At 43.0% G+C, this 14,606-nt stretch overlaps 1 protein-coding gene across 1 annotated transcript in view; it reads left to right on the plus strand.

Annotated features, from left to right (window-relative positions):
- The window catches only part of tnfsf10l (TNF superfamily member 10, like), a 56,652-nt gene that overhangs the window by 23,003 nt on the left and 19,043 nt on the right, over positions 1-14,606 (plus strand). The gene's annotated exons all lie outside the window — the stretch shown is intronic.

Genomic DNA, 14,606 nt, shown 5'->3' on the forward strand with positions numbered 1-14,606 from the left:
TTAAGCACCATCACACCTCCTCCTCCATGCTTCATGGTGGGAACCACACATGCAGAGATAGTCCGTTCATCTACTCTGCTTCTCACAAAGACACCACTGTTAAATTTGGACTCATCAGACCAAAGGACATATTTCCACTGGTCTAATGTCCATTGCTCGTATTTCTTGGCCCAAGCAAGTCTCTTCTTATTGGTCCTTTTATTAGTGGTTTCTTTGCAGCAAATCGACCATGAAGGCCTGATTCACGTTGTCTTCTCTGAACAGTTGATGTTGATGTCTGTTACTTGAATTTTGTGAAGCATTTATTTGGGCTGCAATTTCTGAGGCTGGTAAGTCTAATGAACTTATTCTCTGCAGCAGAGGTAACTCCAGGTCTTCCTTTCCTGTGGCGGTCCTCATGAGAGCCAATTTCACCATAGCGCTTGAATGGTTTTTGTGACTGCACTTGAAGAAACGTTCAAAGAACGTTTCCCGCATTGACTGACCTTCATGACTTTGCTTATTTGAGCTGTTCTTGCCCTAATATGGACTTGGTCTTTTACCAAATAGGGCTATCTTCTGTATACCACCCCTACCTTGTCACAACACAACTGATTGGCTCATACGCATTAAGAAGGAAAGAAATTCCACAAATTAACTTTCATCAAGGCACACCTGCTTAACTCGCGTGTTTTCCATGTTTTGGTTAATTACCCAATGTTCGCGTGTCTGATGGACGCACAACATTATTGGGTTTTTAAAACAATACAGCCATAACAATTTACGTAAAAATACTGAGATGTTGACTGATATCAATTACAAGAAATATAGACAGCATACATGGTTAATATTTGCCATTTACCTTGCAAGATTCACATTTATCAATAAAAGCGCTATTCATTTATTTCAAATTAAAAAACGTATAATCAAGACATCGGTAGAATAAATCATGTTTATCTTGAACATATATGAATGAAACAAGGTATTCATCACTATTGATGTTTATTGCTTGGAACTGAACTAACTGGAAGGACACATTTTACATACAGTATTTTATGGAAATTATAAATGAGCCCCATTGAACACAAATTAAGGCCTGTCTACATACCACATGAGGGACAGAGTTTTTTACTGTGTGTGTTACGAATGTTGTTCTTGCACTTGATGCATGTGTACTGTCTTCCTGTCCTTCTTGGGTCCACACACATCACAGCGCTTCTTGTTGTTGCTACAATCTAGAATGATGAAAACACTTCAGGAATTTTACTAACATCTCACTCACATGTATAGTTACTTCAGGCCAAGGTAAGAGAGTCAGACACACACACATGCAACAACATCACTCACACTTTCTTCCCGTATTGGAGGTGTTGTTTCTATGGGTCGGGCAGATGGGGCACCAGCATCCTCCTCCTGAATCCTCCTCACGATGGCTGCAGAAGCTGGGGTCCTTGGGATATGTTGCCTCTGGATTTGAGGTCTTACCAATGCCTTGCCCAGCTCATCGAGAAAGAGCAATCTCCTCTGGAGCTTCCCTCTGCTCCAATCTTGGTTCAACGCCATCCAGACGACAAACGCGTTGTACGCCGAGATGTCCAAGATATTGAAGAATATCACAACTGGCCAGCGTAGGTTTCTTCTTTTGCAGCTGTAGTCAGTCACCAGCTTGTCTAAATTGTCCACCCCTCCTTTTCTGTGGATTTCCCATTGGATCTGAAAACACCAGCAAGGATAAGAATACAAGATGGCGCCAGAGGGAAGGGCTGCTGTCTTATCGGCTCTTAACCAACCTTGCTATTTAAATTAATTAGTTTGTTTTGTACATAATGTTGTGCTAGCGTCTCTTATGACCGAAAGAGCTTCTCGACATCAGAACTGGGATTACTCACCTCAAATTAGACAGAGTTCTTCAATGAGTAGGACGCGAGGGATATACAGTTGAAGTCGGAAGTTAACATACACTTAGGTTGGAGTCATTAAAACTCGTTTTTCAACCACTCCACCAATTTCTTAACAAACTATAGTTTTGGCTAATTGTTTACAGACAGATTATTTCACTTATAATTCACTGTATCACAATTCCAGTGGGTCAGAAGTTTACATACATTAAGTTGACTGTGCCTTTAAACAGCTTGGAAAATTCCAGAAAATGATGTCATGGCTTTAGAAGCTTCTAATTTACATAATTTGAGTCAATTGGAGGTGTACCTGTGGATGTATTTCAAGGCCTACCTTCAAACTCAGTACCTCTTTGCTTGACATCATGGGAAAATCAAAAGAAATCAGCCAAGACCTCAAAAAAAATGTGTAGACCTCCACAAGTCTGGTTCATCCTTGGAGCAATTTCCAAATGCCTGAAGGTACCACGTTCATCTGTACAAACAATAGTACGCAAGTATAAACACCATGGGACCACACAGCCGTCATACCGCTCAGGAAGAAGGCGCGTTCTGTCTCCTACAGAAGAATGTACTTTGGTGTGAAAAGTGCAAATCAATCCCAGAACAACAGCAAAGGACCTTGTGAAGATGCTGGAGGAAACAGGTACAAAAGTATCTATATCCATAGTAAAACAAGTCCTATATTGACATAACCTGAAAGGCTGCTCAGCAAGGAAGAAGCCACTGCTCCATAACCGCCATAAAAAGCCAGACTACGGTTTGCAACAACACATGGAGACAAAGATCATACTTTTTGGAGAAATGTCCTCTGGTCTGATGAAACAAAAATAGAACTGTTTGGCCATAATGACCATTGTTATGTTTTGGAGGAAAAAGGGGGAGGCTTGCAAGCCGAAGAACACCCTCCCAACTGTGAAGCACGGGGGTGGAAGCATCACGTTGTGGGGGTGCTTTGCTGCAGGAGGGACTGGTGCACTTCATGAAATAGATGGCATCATGAGGTAGGAAAATGATGTGGATATATTGAAGCAACATCTCAAGACATCAGTCAGGAAGTTAAAGCTTGGTCGCAAATGGGTCTTCCAAATGGACAATGACCCCAAGCATACTTGCAAGCAAAGTTGTGGCAAAATGGCTTAAGGACAACAAAGTCAAGGTATTGGAGTGGCCACCACAAAGCCCTGACCTCAATCCTATAGAAAATGTGTGGGCAGAACTGAAAAAGCGTGTGCGAGCAAGGAGGCCTACAAACCTGACTCAGTTACACCAGCTCTGTCAGGAGGAATGGGACAAAATTCATCCAACTTATTGTGGGAAGCTTGTGGAAGGCTACCTGACACATTTGACCCAAGTTAAACAATTTAAAGGCAAAGCTATCAAATACTAATTGAGTGTATGTAAACGTCTGACCCACTGGGAATGTGATGAAAGAAATAAAAGCTGTAATAAATCATTCTTTCTACTATTATTCTGGCATTACACATTCTTAAAATAAAGTGGTGATCCTAACTGACCTAAGACCAGGAATGTTAACTATGATTACATGTCAGGAATTGTGAAAAACTGAGTTTTTAAATGTATTTGGCTAAGGTGTATGTAAACGTCAGACTTCAACTGTACTACGGACTCCCGACCAGGCCCAGATCTCCGTAATTCGCCGGAAAAGGAAACATCGGTTTTGCGGAAAGATATCAGGATGCCTTGTGAGGATCAGGTGACGATTTGCTAATCTGCCCTTGCCTTCCGTTCTGCTCGCTAATGTTCAATCGCTGGAAAATAAATTTGACAAACTGAAAGCACGTATATCTTACCGATGGGACATTTAAAACTGTAATATCTTATGTCTCACAGAGTCATGTCTGAACGAAGACATTAAGAACATAACACTGGTGGGTTATACACTATCGGCAAGACAGAACAGCAGCCTCTGGTAAGACACGGGGCGGGGCCTATGCATATTTGTAAACAATTGCTGGTGCACGATATCTAAGGAAGTCTCAAGGTTTTGCTCACCTGAGGTAGAGTATCTCATGATAAGTTGTACGCCACACTATCTACCTAGAGTTTTCATCTGTATTTTTCTTGCTGTCTACATACCACCACAGACCGAGCCAGGCACTAAAACCGCACTCAATGAGCTGTATTCCAGCCACAAGCAAACAGGATAACGCTCATCCAGAGGCGGCGCTTCTAGTGGCCGGGGACTTTAATGCAGGGAAACTTAAATCAGTTTTACCTCATTTCTATCAGCATGTTAAATGTACAACCAGAGGGAAAACAATTCTAGACCACCTTTATTCCACACACAGAGATGCGTACAAAGCTCTCCCTCGCCCTCCATTTGGCAAATCTGACCATAACTCTATTCTCCTGATTCCTGCTTACAAACAAAAATGAAAGCAGGAAGCACCAGTGACTCTGTATATAAAACAAGTGGTCAGATGAAGCAGACGCTAAACTACAGGACTGTTTTGCTAGCACAGACTGGAATATGTTCCGGGATTCTTCCGATGGTATTGAGGAGTACACCACATCAGTAACTGGCTTCATTAATAAGTACATAGAGGACGTCGTCAGCAGGCAACATTCACACTGAGCTAAAGGGTAAACTGCCGCTTTCAAGGAGCAGGACTCTAACCCGGAAACTTATAAGAAATCCTGCTATGCCCTCCGACGAACCATCAAACAGGAAAAGCGCCAATACAGGACTTAGATGGAATCGTACTACACTGGCTCCGACGCTCGTCGGATGTGGCAGGGCTTGCAAACTGTTACAGATTACAAATGGAAGCAGCGCCGAGAGCTGCTCAGTAACACGTGCCTACCAGACGAGCTATGACTCGCTTCGAGGCAAGTAACACTAATAGATGCATGAGAGCATCAGCTGCTCCGGATGACTGTGTGATCACGCTTTTCGCAGCCGATGTAAGACCTTTAAACTGGACAACATTCACAAGGCCACTGGGCCAAACGGATTACCAGGACGTGTACTCCGAGCATGTGCTGACCAACTGGCAAGTGTCTTCACTTACATCTTCAAACTCTCTCTATCTGAGTCTGTAATACCAACATGTTTCAAGCAGACCACCATAGTTCCTGTGCCCAAGAACACCAAGGTAAACTCCCTAAATGACTACCGACCCGTAGCACTCACATCTGCAGCCCTGAATTTTTTTGAAAGGCTCACATCAACACCATTATCCCAGAAACCATAGACCCACTCCAATTTGCATACCGCCCCAACAGATCAACAGATGATGCAATCTCTATTGCACTCCACACTGCCCTTTCCCACCCGGAGAAAAGGAACACCTATGTGAGAATGCTATTCATTGACTACATTGACTACATTGACTACAGTTCAGCGTTCAACACCATAGCGCCTTCAAAGCTCATCACTAAGCTAAGGACCCTGTGACTAAACATCTCCCTCTGCAACTGAATCCTGGACTTCCTGACAGGCCACCCCCAGGTGCTCAGGGTAGGTATCAACACATCCGCCACGCTGATCCTCAACACAGGGGCCCCTCAGGGGTGCGTGCTCAGTCCCCTCCTGTATTCCCTGTTCACTCATAACTGCACGACTCCAACACCATCATTCAGTTTGCCGATGACACAACAGTGGTAGGCCTGATGACCGACAATGACGAGACAGCCTATAGGGAGGAGGTCAGAGATCTGACAGTGTGGTGCCAGGACAACAACCTCTCCCTCAACATGATCAAGACAAAGGAGTTGATTGTGGACTTCAGGAAAAGGAGGACCGAGCACGCCACATTCTCATCGACAGGGCTGTAATGAAGCAGGTTGAGAGCTTCAAGTTCTTTGGCGTCCACATCACCAACAAACTAACATGGTCCAAGCACACAAAGTTAGTCGTGAAGAGGGCACGGCAAAACCTATTCCTCTTCAGGAGACTGAAAAGATTTGGCATGGGTCGTCAGATCTTCTAAAGGTTTTACAGCTGAACCATCGAGAGCATCCTGACGGGTTGCATCACTGCCTGGTATGGCAACTGGCAACAACTTGGGTATGACGCTACAAGCTTGGCACACCTGTATTTGGGGAGTTTCTCCCATTCTTCTCTGCAGATCCTCTTAAGCTCTGTCAGGCTGGATGGGGAGTGTCGCTTCACAGATAATTTCAGGTCTCCAGAGATGTTCGATCGGGTTCAAGTCCGGGCTTTGGCTGGGTGACTCAAGGATATTCAGAGACTTGTCCCGAAGCCACTCCTGCGTTGTCTTGGCTGTGTGCTCAGGGTAGTTGTACTGTTAGACTAGGGCAAAGGTTCACCTTCCGATGTCCTGAGCGCTCTGGAGCAGGATTTCATCAAGGATCTCTCTGTACTTTTCTCCGTTCATCTTTCCCTTGATCCTGACTAGTCTCCCAGTCCCTGCCGTTGAAAATATCCCCACAGCATGATGCTGCCACCACCATGCTTCACCGTAGGGATGGTGCCAGGTTTCCTCCAGACCTGATGCTTAGCATTAATTTTATGCCTTTGTCATCACCTGTAAAAAAAATATATAAATATTTTTGAATTCTATCACGCCAGAGTTCTATTGTGCGGCCAAGTCGAAGGACTGTAAATAATCATGTAGATTCACACCTGTGTTCTACAAATACATAGTGGATTGGTCTGAGAAAGTGTGTGTGTTTGTGTGACATGAAGCGGTAAATAGTTCTAAATTATACATTGTACAACTGACGAGCCAAATACAAGGTGCAGATTGGCTGACTCAGACCAATCCACTATTTATTTGAAGAACACTGGTGTTCAGGGAACATTCCACTGGCTGTCAGCATGAAGGTTCTCTACATACATTCCATTCTGTGTGAGAGCACAGCAAATTTACGGGTGTTAAATCTAAGTGTTAGGGTGAAAAGTGTTTTGAGTGTTGTATCTGAGTGTTGATTCTAGTGGGGTTTCCACCAGTGGGATTGAAATCGACACCACCTGCAGTGAATAAATTAAGTGTTATTTGAATCAGTGGGATCACCACTAACTCGACTGTGTTGAATTAATTTACGTTAATTCTTTGATTTTGGAAAAGAAATGAGAGGGACCTCATTATCACATAAATCAACTGTTATCGGTTGCATTCACATGCTTTGTATTTTGCAGATGTTACTGCTGGTGTAGTGAAATGCTTGTTTTTCTAGCTCCAACAGTGCAGAAATATCTAATATTACACACAACTATCTAAGTAAAAGAATGGAATTAAGAAATATGGAAATGTTAGGACCAGCAATGTCAGAGTCCGGAGTGTAAATATATACAGTGCATTCAGAAACTATTACGAAAGTATATACAGTATACCGGGGTATTTGGAAAAAGCCACGGATGGTTTTTCAATACCATTGAAACGATTACTTTGATATTTGTAGGTACTTTTAAGTAAATAACTGCAGTCAAGTTGCGCAATACGTTAGGAGATAAAGAACATTGCGTTCTTAATTTCACCGGTCACGTTATTATGAAGCCTAAAGTAGTCCCCAGTCACGTGGTGTTTGTTTACAAGCACACAAAGGCGAGAGACCGGAGCCTTCTGAGTCACTCATTGTTGTGCAGCATGCGCCAGGTGATCTAATTACAGTATGGAATTCACAACTAAATGTTTGCCATAAAGATATTTTATAGCTATTAAGTTAACTGTCTAAAATGTACTAAATGCTTTGCAGTTGTGCATTTGGTTTGCTAATTTAGTAGCTAGTTAGCTTTCTAGCTAAGGGTTAGCGTCTTCCAAAATCAAGCATTCGCTTGCTGACAGCAAAGAATCCGCTCCTGGATCAGGAGCCTTGCTGGCAAATTTTTATTTATGCGTGCAGCAAACTGTGTAGCATTTTTGAATTACTTGTATAGTTTAGGTCAGAAACTGTACAAAATGTTTGCAATGCGCTCGTTAGCATTTAGTTAGCATTCTTTATGGGATGTTACATGTATTTGTTACTCTGTAATCCGAAGGATAGCAATGCTATCAGTGGGGTTCGAAAACAGCGCCCATTGTGTTCAATGCCAGTATTACAGCATATCCTGGTATGGCACAAGGTTGGTATGTAGGTATGACAATCTGGATACTGCCCAAGCCTATTAGGTAGTCTTATTTATAAATCTTTCCTACCTTGGCAGTCATTCTAACTGCAGTTGCGGGTGATTTTTAAAGTTTCAATTGTTGGCTATCCTAACTCTGGCTGGATTCCAATAGGAATTATATAACACTTTGTCAGCCAGTATAATGTGACTTGCTGAAACTTCTGGTTTGCAGGCCACATCAAACAACTGTGTTAGGGTAAAGCTAGGCTGTCAAAGTATAGTATTGTAAAAAAATATATAAATAAATGTATTGTCATAAATAATAAAATATTTATGATAAAATATTCACTTAGGCACTCACTTGGTTAAGGCTACAGGTTGAAAGCCATCGAATGCAACAATCATGTCTCTGTCACTAGCAAACATAGTCATGGGTGGAACTGGTACCTCTAAAATTCACTCTAAAGGCACCCTAGGAAATAAATAAAAATTTACACCCTACAGTGTTAAAACAACACCCCAAAAAAGAGTTACTGTAACACCACATTTTTTGATTCAGTAACACTGAGAAAGTGTAACAGCATCAGCTCCAATGATTTGAAATGTGTAACACCCATTGTATTATCTTCCCAAGACTCTTGGGGTGTTGGTTTATCACTGTATGAAATGGTCACATATTATTTCTAAGAAAGTGTTACATTTAACACTGTGGGTGTTAAAAATCTGATCGCAAATTTACTGTGAGGAGAGCATTGGGTTTGACAGCATTGGGTTAAAGTGTTTGGGTTTTAGTTCTGTTTTTGTCATGTTAGGGTTCCTTCATAAAACATATGGTGTCTTCCATTTAATGGGGTTTTCAACACCCACGTAACATGTACATGTGAACAAGCGCGCGCACACACAGTCAAAAGCCACACATACACACGTAACTACACACTCAGTCCTAATCAGGACTGCTTGATACATATGGACCCTGGGTCACATAGGTCTGCTTTTGGTTCAGATTACCTTGATTTCTACTGAGTCAGTGAGTTTAATGAGTCATAGTCTGTACCACACACTACCTTAACACAGACACCACCACAGGCATTCCCCATCTGTGTTGGTATCTGATTATTTCTGCATCCCCCTCATTTCCTTACTTCTCCGCTTCAATACAGACACACACACACACACACACTCCGACAGTCACCGTTCCACCACAATTATACAATTGTCCTATCGCCAGTCCTGTCGCCAGTTGTAATAGAAATGGAATGTCTTATTTCTTGTGGTGTAAATTTACTTGGATAGTGTGCATGTATATATTTGTTTGTGCATGCATGCGTGTGCATGTGAATGTATGTGCCTGTTAATTGACTTGGATTGAGGATGTATGAGACTGAGCTTGTCCAAAGCGAACCCCCTGAGGCTACACAATGTCTCGTTCAGATTGAACATCTGCCTGACTGCACACACTGTATTGTAGCTCAAGTTCATGGAGAAGAAAAGTAGATAATTGTAAAATCATACTTCCCCTCTTCAAAACTGTATTGTACATTGCTCTCCGTTACTATTTATTTATAAGGACATTAGCTGACAATACATGATCCCAATTTTAGCTTCAAGACGCAGGCAATGTGAAAAACCGAAAAGGTATTTTGTGCTGATTTATTGGCACATTGAACCATGTCGCGCACCGTAGTTTACAAACTCAGTGGATAGTGCCAAAACAATGATGTCATATCTGAATTCTGCCATCTTTATGCACATTTGACATTATGCCCTTACCTAAGGAACGTTTATGGGTTCTATGCAATGCCCTTAAAGTGGAACTGACAGCGTGTTAACTACTTTGCAGATATGAAACAGACAATTATAATATTTGTTAAAAATATGAAATTCCCAGCTTATGCTTCAAAACTAACTTCATAAGAGGTTTTAAAAATAGGTTCTATTTGACAAAAAATTCCAATGACATTGTTGGCAGAATATGTGGATGCAGTTCAATACATGATTAATATAAATTGCTGAGTTTATATTAAACTCAGCAAGAAAAGAAACGTCCCTTTTTCTGGACCCTGTCTTTCAAAGATAATTTGTAAAAATCCAAATAACACAGATCTTCATTGTAAAGCGTTTAAACACTGTTTCCCATGCTTGTTCAATGAACCATAAACAATTAATGAACATGTACCTGTGGAACGGTCGTTAAGACACCAACAGCTTACAGATGGTAGGCAATTAAGGTCACAATTATGAAAACTTAGGACACTAAAGAGGCCTTTCTACTGACTCCTTAGGCATGCTGAAAGGAGGCATGAGGACTGCAGATGTGGCCAGGGCAAAAAATTGCAATGTCCGTACTGTGAGACGCCTAAGACAGCGCTACAGGGAAACAGGATGGACAGCTGATCGTCCTCGCAGTGGCAGACCACGTGTAACAACGCCTGCACAGAATCAGTACATCCGAAAATCACACCAGCGGGACAGGTACAGGATGGACACAACAACTGCCCGAGTTACACCAGGAACGCACAATCCCTCCATCAGTGCTCAGACTGTCCACAATAGGCTGAGAGAGACTGGACTGAGGGCTTGTAGGCCTGTTGTAAGGCAGCTCCTCACCAGACATCCCCGGCAACAACGTTGCCTATGGGCACAAACCCACTATTGCTGGACCAGACAGAGCTGGCAAAAAAGTGCTCTTCACTGACGAGTCACGGTTTTGTCTTACCAGGGGGGATGGTCGGATTCGCGTTTATCGTCGAAGGAATGAGTATTACACCGAGGCCTGTACTCTGGAGCGGGATCGATTTGGAGGTGGAGGTTCCGTCATGGTGTGGGGCGGTGTGTCACAGCATCATCGGACTGAGCTTGTTGTCATTGCAGGCCATCCCAATGCTGTGCGTTACAGGGAAGACATCCTCATCCTGACATGACCCTCCAGCATGACAATGCCACTCGCCATACAGCTCGTTCTGTGTGTGATTTCCTGCAAGACAGGAATGTCAGTGTTCTTCCATGACTAGCGAAGAGCCCGGATCTCAATCCCATTGAGCACGTCTGGGACCTGTTGGATTGGAGGGCTATCCCCCCCCCCCCCATGTGCCTTGGTCGAAGAGTGGGGTAACATCTCACTTAAACTTAAATGATGCTGCTTTTGTTTGTCCCATTTACATCATGCAGCGGGGGGGAAGTGTACATGCGATAGTACTAGCTAGGCTATGAAAATGTTGCAGTCTGGCTTCGGTTTAAAAAGTTTGAGTGGGTTTATCTCATGTTCCCTGGTTAGATTTTAGCTTATCTCTCTCTGTCTAGCATTAGTTGGTGATCTCATAGTTCATGTGTATAGTTAGCTGAGGGGGAGAAAGCCTACCTTTTCATTGTTGTTTGATCAATAGAACTGTGAAGTTCCCGAACGTGGTATTCACATATTTGCTGATATCCATGCAGGTGGCTTTTGGCAAATGCGTTCTAATGAGCTGAAGTCGAACTGTTGCTACTGCCTGTGAACACACATTCCAGTTCAAATGATTGATTTCAGGCCCTTGTGACAAATGTCTTATTTGCATATAGTCCTACTGTAGCTCTGATTGGCTATGGCACACCGGTCTGCCTAGACTCCGGTCCTGGACAAGACAGATGTTTATGTTAGGTTTTATTTACTGCAGTGTCTATTAATTGTCCAAACGCATGGCCGCTTTCCCACTCTACATTGCTGTTGAATTTTCGCAAATGCCTTACTATAAGTCATTCCCAAACATTCTATGAATTTATGAAAACTTGAAAATGACCATCTAAGTGTTCGCTTGTCATAAAAAAAAAAAGTGTCTTATTCTTCCTGTGTGTATATGAACAGATTTTATGTTGCTAAATCTCTGTCAGTTCCACTTTAAACAATTCCCTTAGGTATGGGAAAATTATTCCTGAAGGTAAATCCTTAAGGGAAACACTTAATGTTCTTTGCAACTGGGGCAATTCTTAATTTTTTTCAATTAGGGTTAACACGTGTTAGGCTATGCTAGGCCAAATGGCTAACATTAGGTTAGCGTAAGCCAAACCCAGCACTTGGCTTGCTCTTTCTGCTCAGTGTTCTTGCATGAAAATACTCAGGCTAATCAGTGCCGATGGTTTTCTGTGGGGCTTTGGCTGGTCTGTGTTAGATTCTGTCGTTGTATGAAACACTTGAGCTGAAAAACTGGCCTAGCTTTAACTTTAACCAAACTGTTTTGCTAGCGCCCTCACATAGCCACTGTTAATATGGAATATATTATATCTCCCTATCCAAGATACACATTCGAGCGATTGAGTGAGGGGATGCACACAATCACACATACGCACTTTAGCTTCCACTCTCGATAGCTGTCATTAAGACACAGTGTAATGCATTGCGTCCGTCCATCCGTCTGTCTGTATGTATGTATGTATTTTGGGGTTCTCCCACATACGCCCACACTCACACTCCCAGTGGATCATCAAATCTGTGTGCTAATTGAGAGCGGCTGTAGTCCATTATCTGTCAGCAGAGACAGAGGCATTCTAGATCCTAATGTGAAACACATGGACCACAACACACACACACATACTATATACATATACACGCATATATACACTCGCACACACACACACTGCGGGCACACACAATCACACTTCGGAGACATGAAGTGTATTAACATAGACCCACGGAATGCTGTGGTTAGGCCTATTGCCACAACGATGAATAACGCGATTATAAATCTGTCCTCGTACTTGATGATGGAGAGGGAGGGTAGAGAAAAAGAAAAGTGAGTGATAGATGAAGAAAGCTGGTAGAGAAAGGAGGGAGGTTAATCAATGGAGAGAATTAAAATAAGAGACAGATGGATGGATGGATGAAAAGAGGAGAGGCGAGATAAATGGAAGAGTCTGGGAATGATGGATAAGCGAGAGAGAGGGAGAAGAACAGAGGAGGGAAATTGAAAAGGAAAAAAGAGAAAGAAAAGACTCATAACCTACTTTTCACGAAGGCATTCCATTTTTTAGAACATGTAGCTGACACACCTGGTAGTAGTTAACACAGGGAGAGAGAATAAGTTTCTATGACGTAATCGAATTCCTGACCGTGGGTCACAGACTTATTGACTGTATGGAGAGGAACAGAGGGGAATGGAGGGATGGAGAGAGAGCAGAATGGAGGGGAAAGAGAGGAAGACTAAGGAATGGAGAGAACTATTGAAAGGGGACAGTGTTTTTCGTGTCCGCTGGACCCCCTGTGTGTGTTAGGTATTCTCTCTCTTTTTACATCTCTCTCTCTTTTTACATCTATCTCCTTCTCTCTTTCATGCATTGGCCTTGTGATGTGGTTCCAGGTGTGGGGTATGTAGAGAGGGCTGAACAGAGGGAGAGAACGAGAGATATTAGATTATAATTTTAATAGTCACATGTACAGGGTTGCAGGTGTAATTACAGGGTACAGGGAACATCTTAAGGTCCGAGCTCCAACAATGAAGGTCAAAATGAAATAAAAGCAATACATGTAATATTAAATAAATAATTCTATAAAGAAAATATTGGTGTTTTCTTGGAGGACAATGGTGCGTTCGGCTGAGCGTACCACCCACTGTAGTGCCTTGCGATCCGCGGCGATGGAGTTTCTGTACCAGGCTGTGATGCAGCACGACCGTATGCTCTCAATGTTGCTCCTGTAGAACACTGAGGACCCTCTGGGACAGGCAGAATTTCTTCAGCATCCTGAGGTTGAAGAGTCGCTGTCATGCCTTCTTCACCACAGTGTCCTTGTAATTTGACAATTTCAGCTGCTTGGAGTTGTGTATGCCGAGGAACTTGAAGTTTTTGCCTGTCTCCCCGTTGATGAGGATGGCGCGTGCCCAGCCTGGTTCCTCTTGAAGTTCACAATCCACTACTTTGTTTTGCTGACGTTCAGGGAGAGGTTGTTTACGTGGCACCATGCCGTCAGAGTGCGTACCTCCTCCCTGTAGGCCGCCTCGTCGTTGTTGGTAATCAGGCCTACTACTGTCATGTCATAAGCGAATTTGATGGAGTTGGAACTCTGAATTTGATGATGGAGTTGGAACTGTATGAGGTCACACAGTCGTGGGTATACAGAAGTGGACTGAGGACGCACCCTTGTGGGGCCCTGGGTCGAGAATCAGTGTCGAGGAGATAATGTTGCCTACCTTCACCACCTGGTGGCGGCCTGTCAGGAAGTTCAGGACCCAGTTGCATAGGGAGGAGTTCAGACCCAGGGCCGTGAGCTTTGTGGTGAGCTTAGAGGGCACTATGTTATTGAAGGCTGAGCTGTAGTCGATGAACAGCATCCTCACATATGCATTCCTTTTTTCCAGATGGGTGAGAGCATCTGAAAAAGGTTGAAAACTTTTTGTGCTCCTGACGATTAGTTGTTTAGCTGAATCAGATGTGCTAGTGTAAGCCTGCATACGGTAGCTCTCCTGTACCAGGGTTGGAGACCATTAAAGACCAATGCTCCATTGCTAGACACCCTCCATGGGAGCAACTAAAGGGCAGTGACACTGACGCTTCACTGTAAAGAGTACAGTAATGTCAACTAGAAGGGAACTGTCACGTTCGTCGTCTGAAGATGAGGAATCATCAGACCAAAGCGCAGCGTGGTAAGTGTTCATGTTAATTTATTAAAACAGAACACTAAACAAAATAACAAAGAGAATGAACAAAACGAAACAGTCCTGTCT

Source organism: Salvelinus namaycush, chromosome 6 (genome assembly GCF_016432855.1).
Source record: "Salvelinus namaycush isolate Seneca chromosome 6, SaNama_1.0, whole genome shotgun sequence".
Classification (NCBI taxonomy): Eukaryota; Metazoa; Chordata; class Actinopteri; order Salmoniformes; family Salmonidae; genus Salvelinus; species Salvelinus namaycush.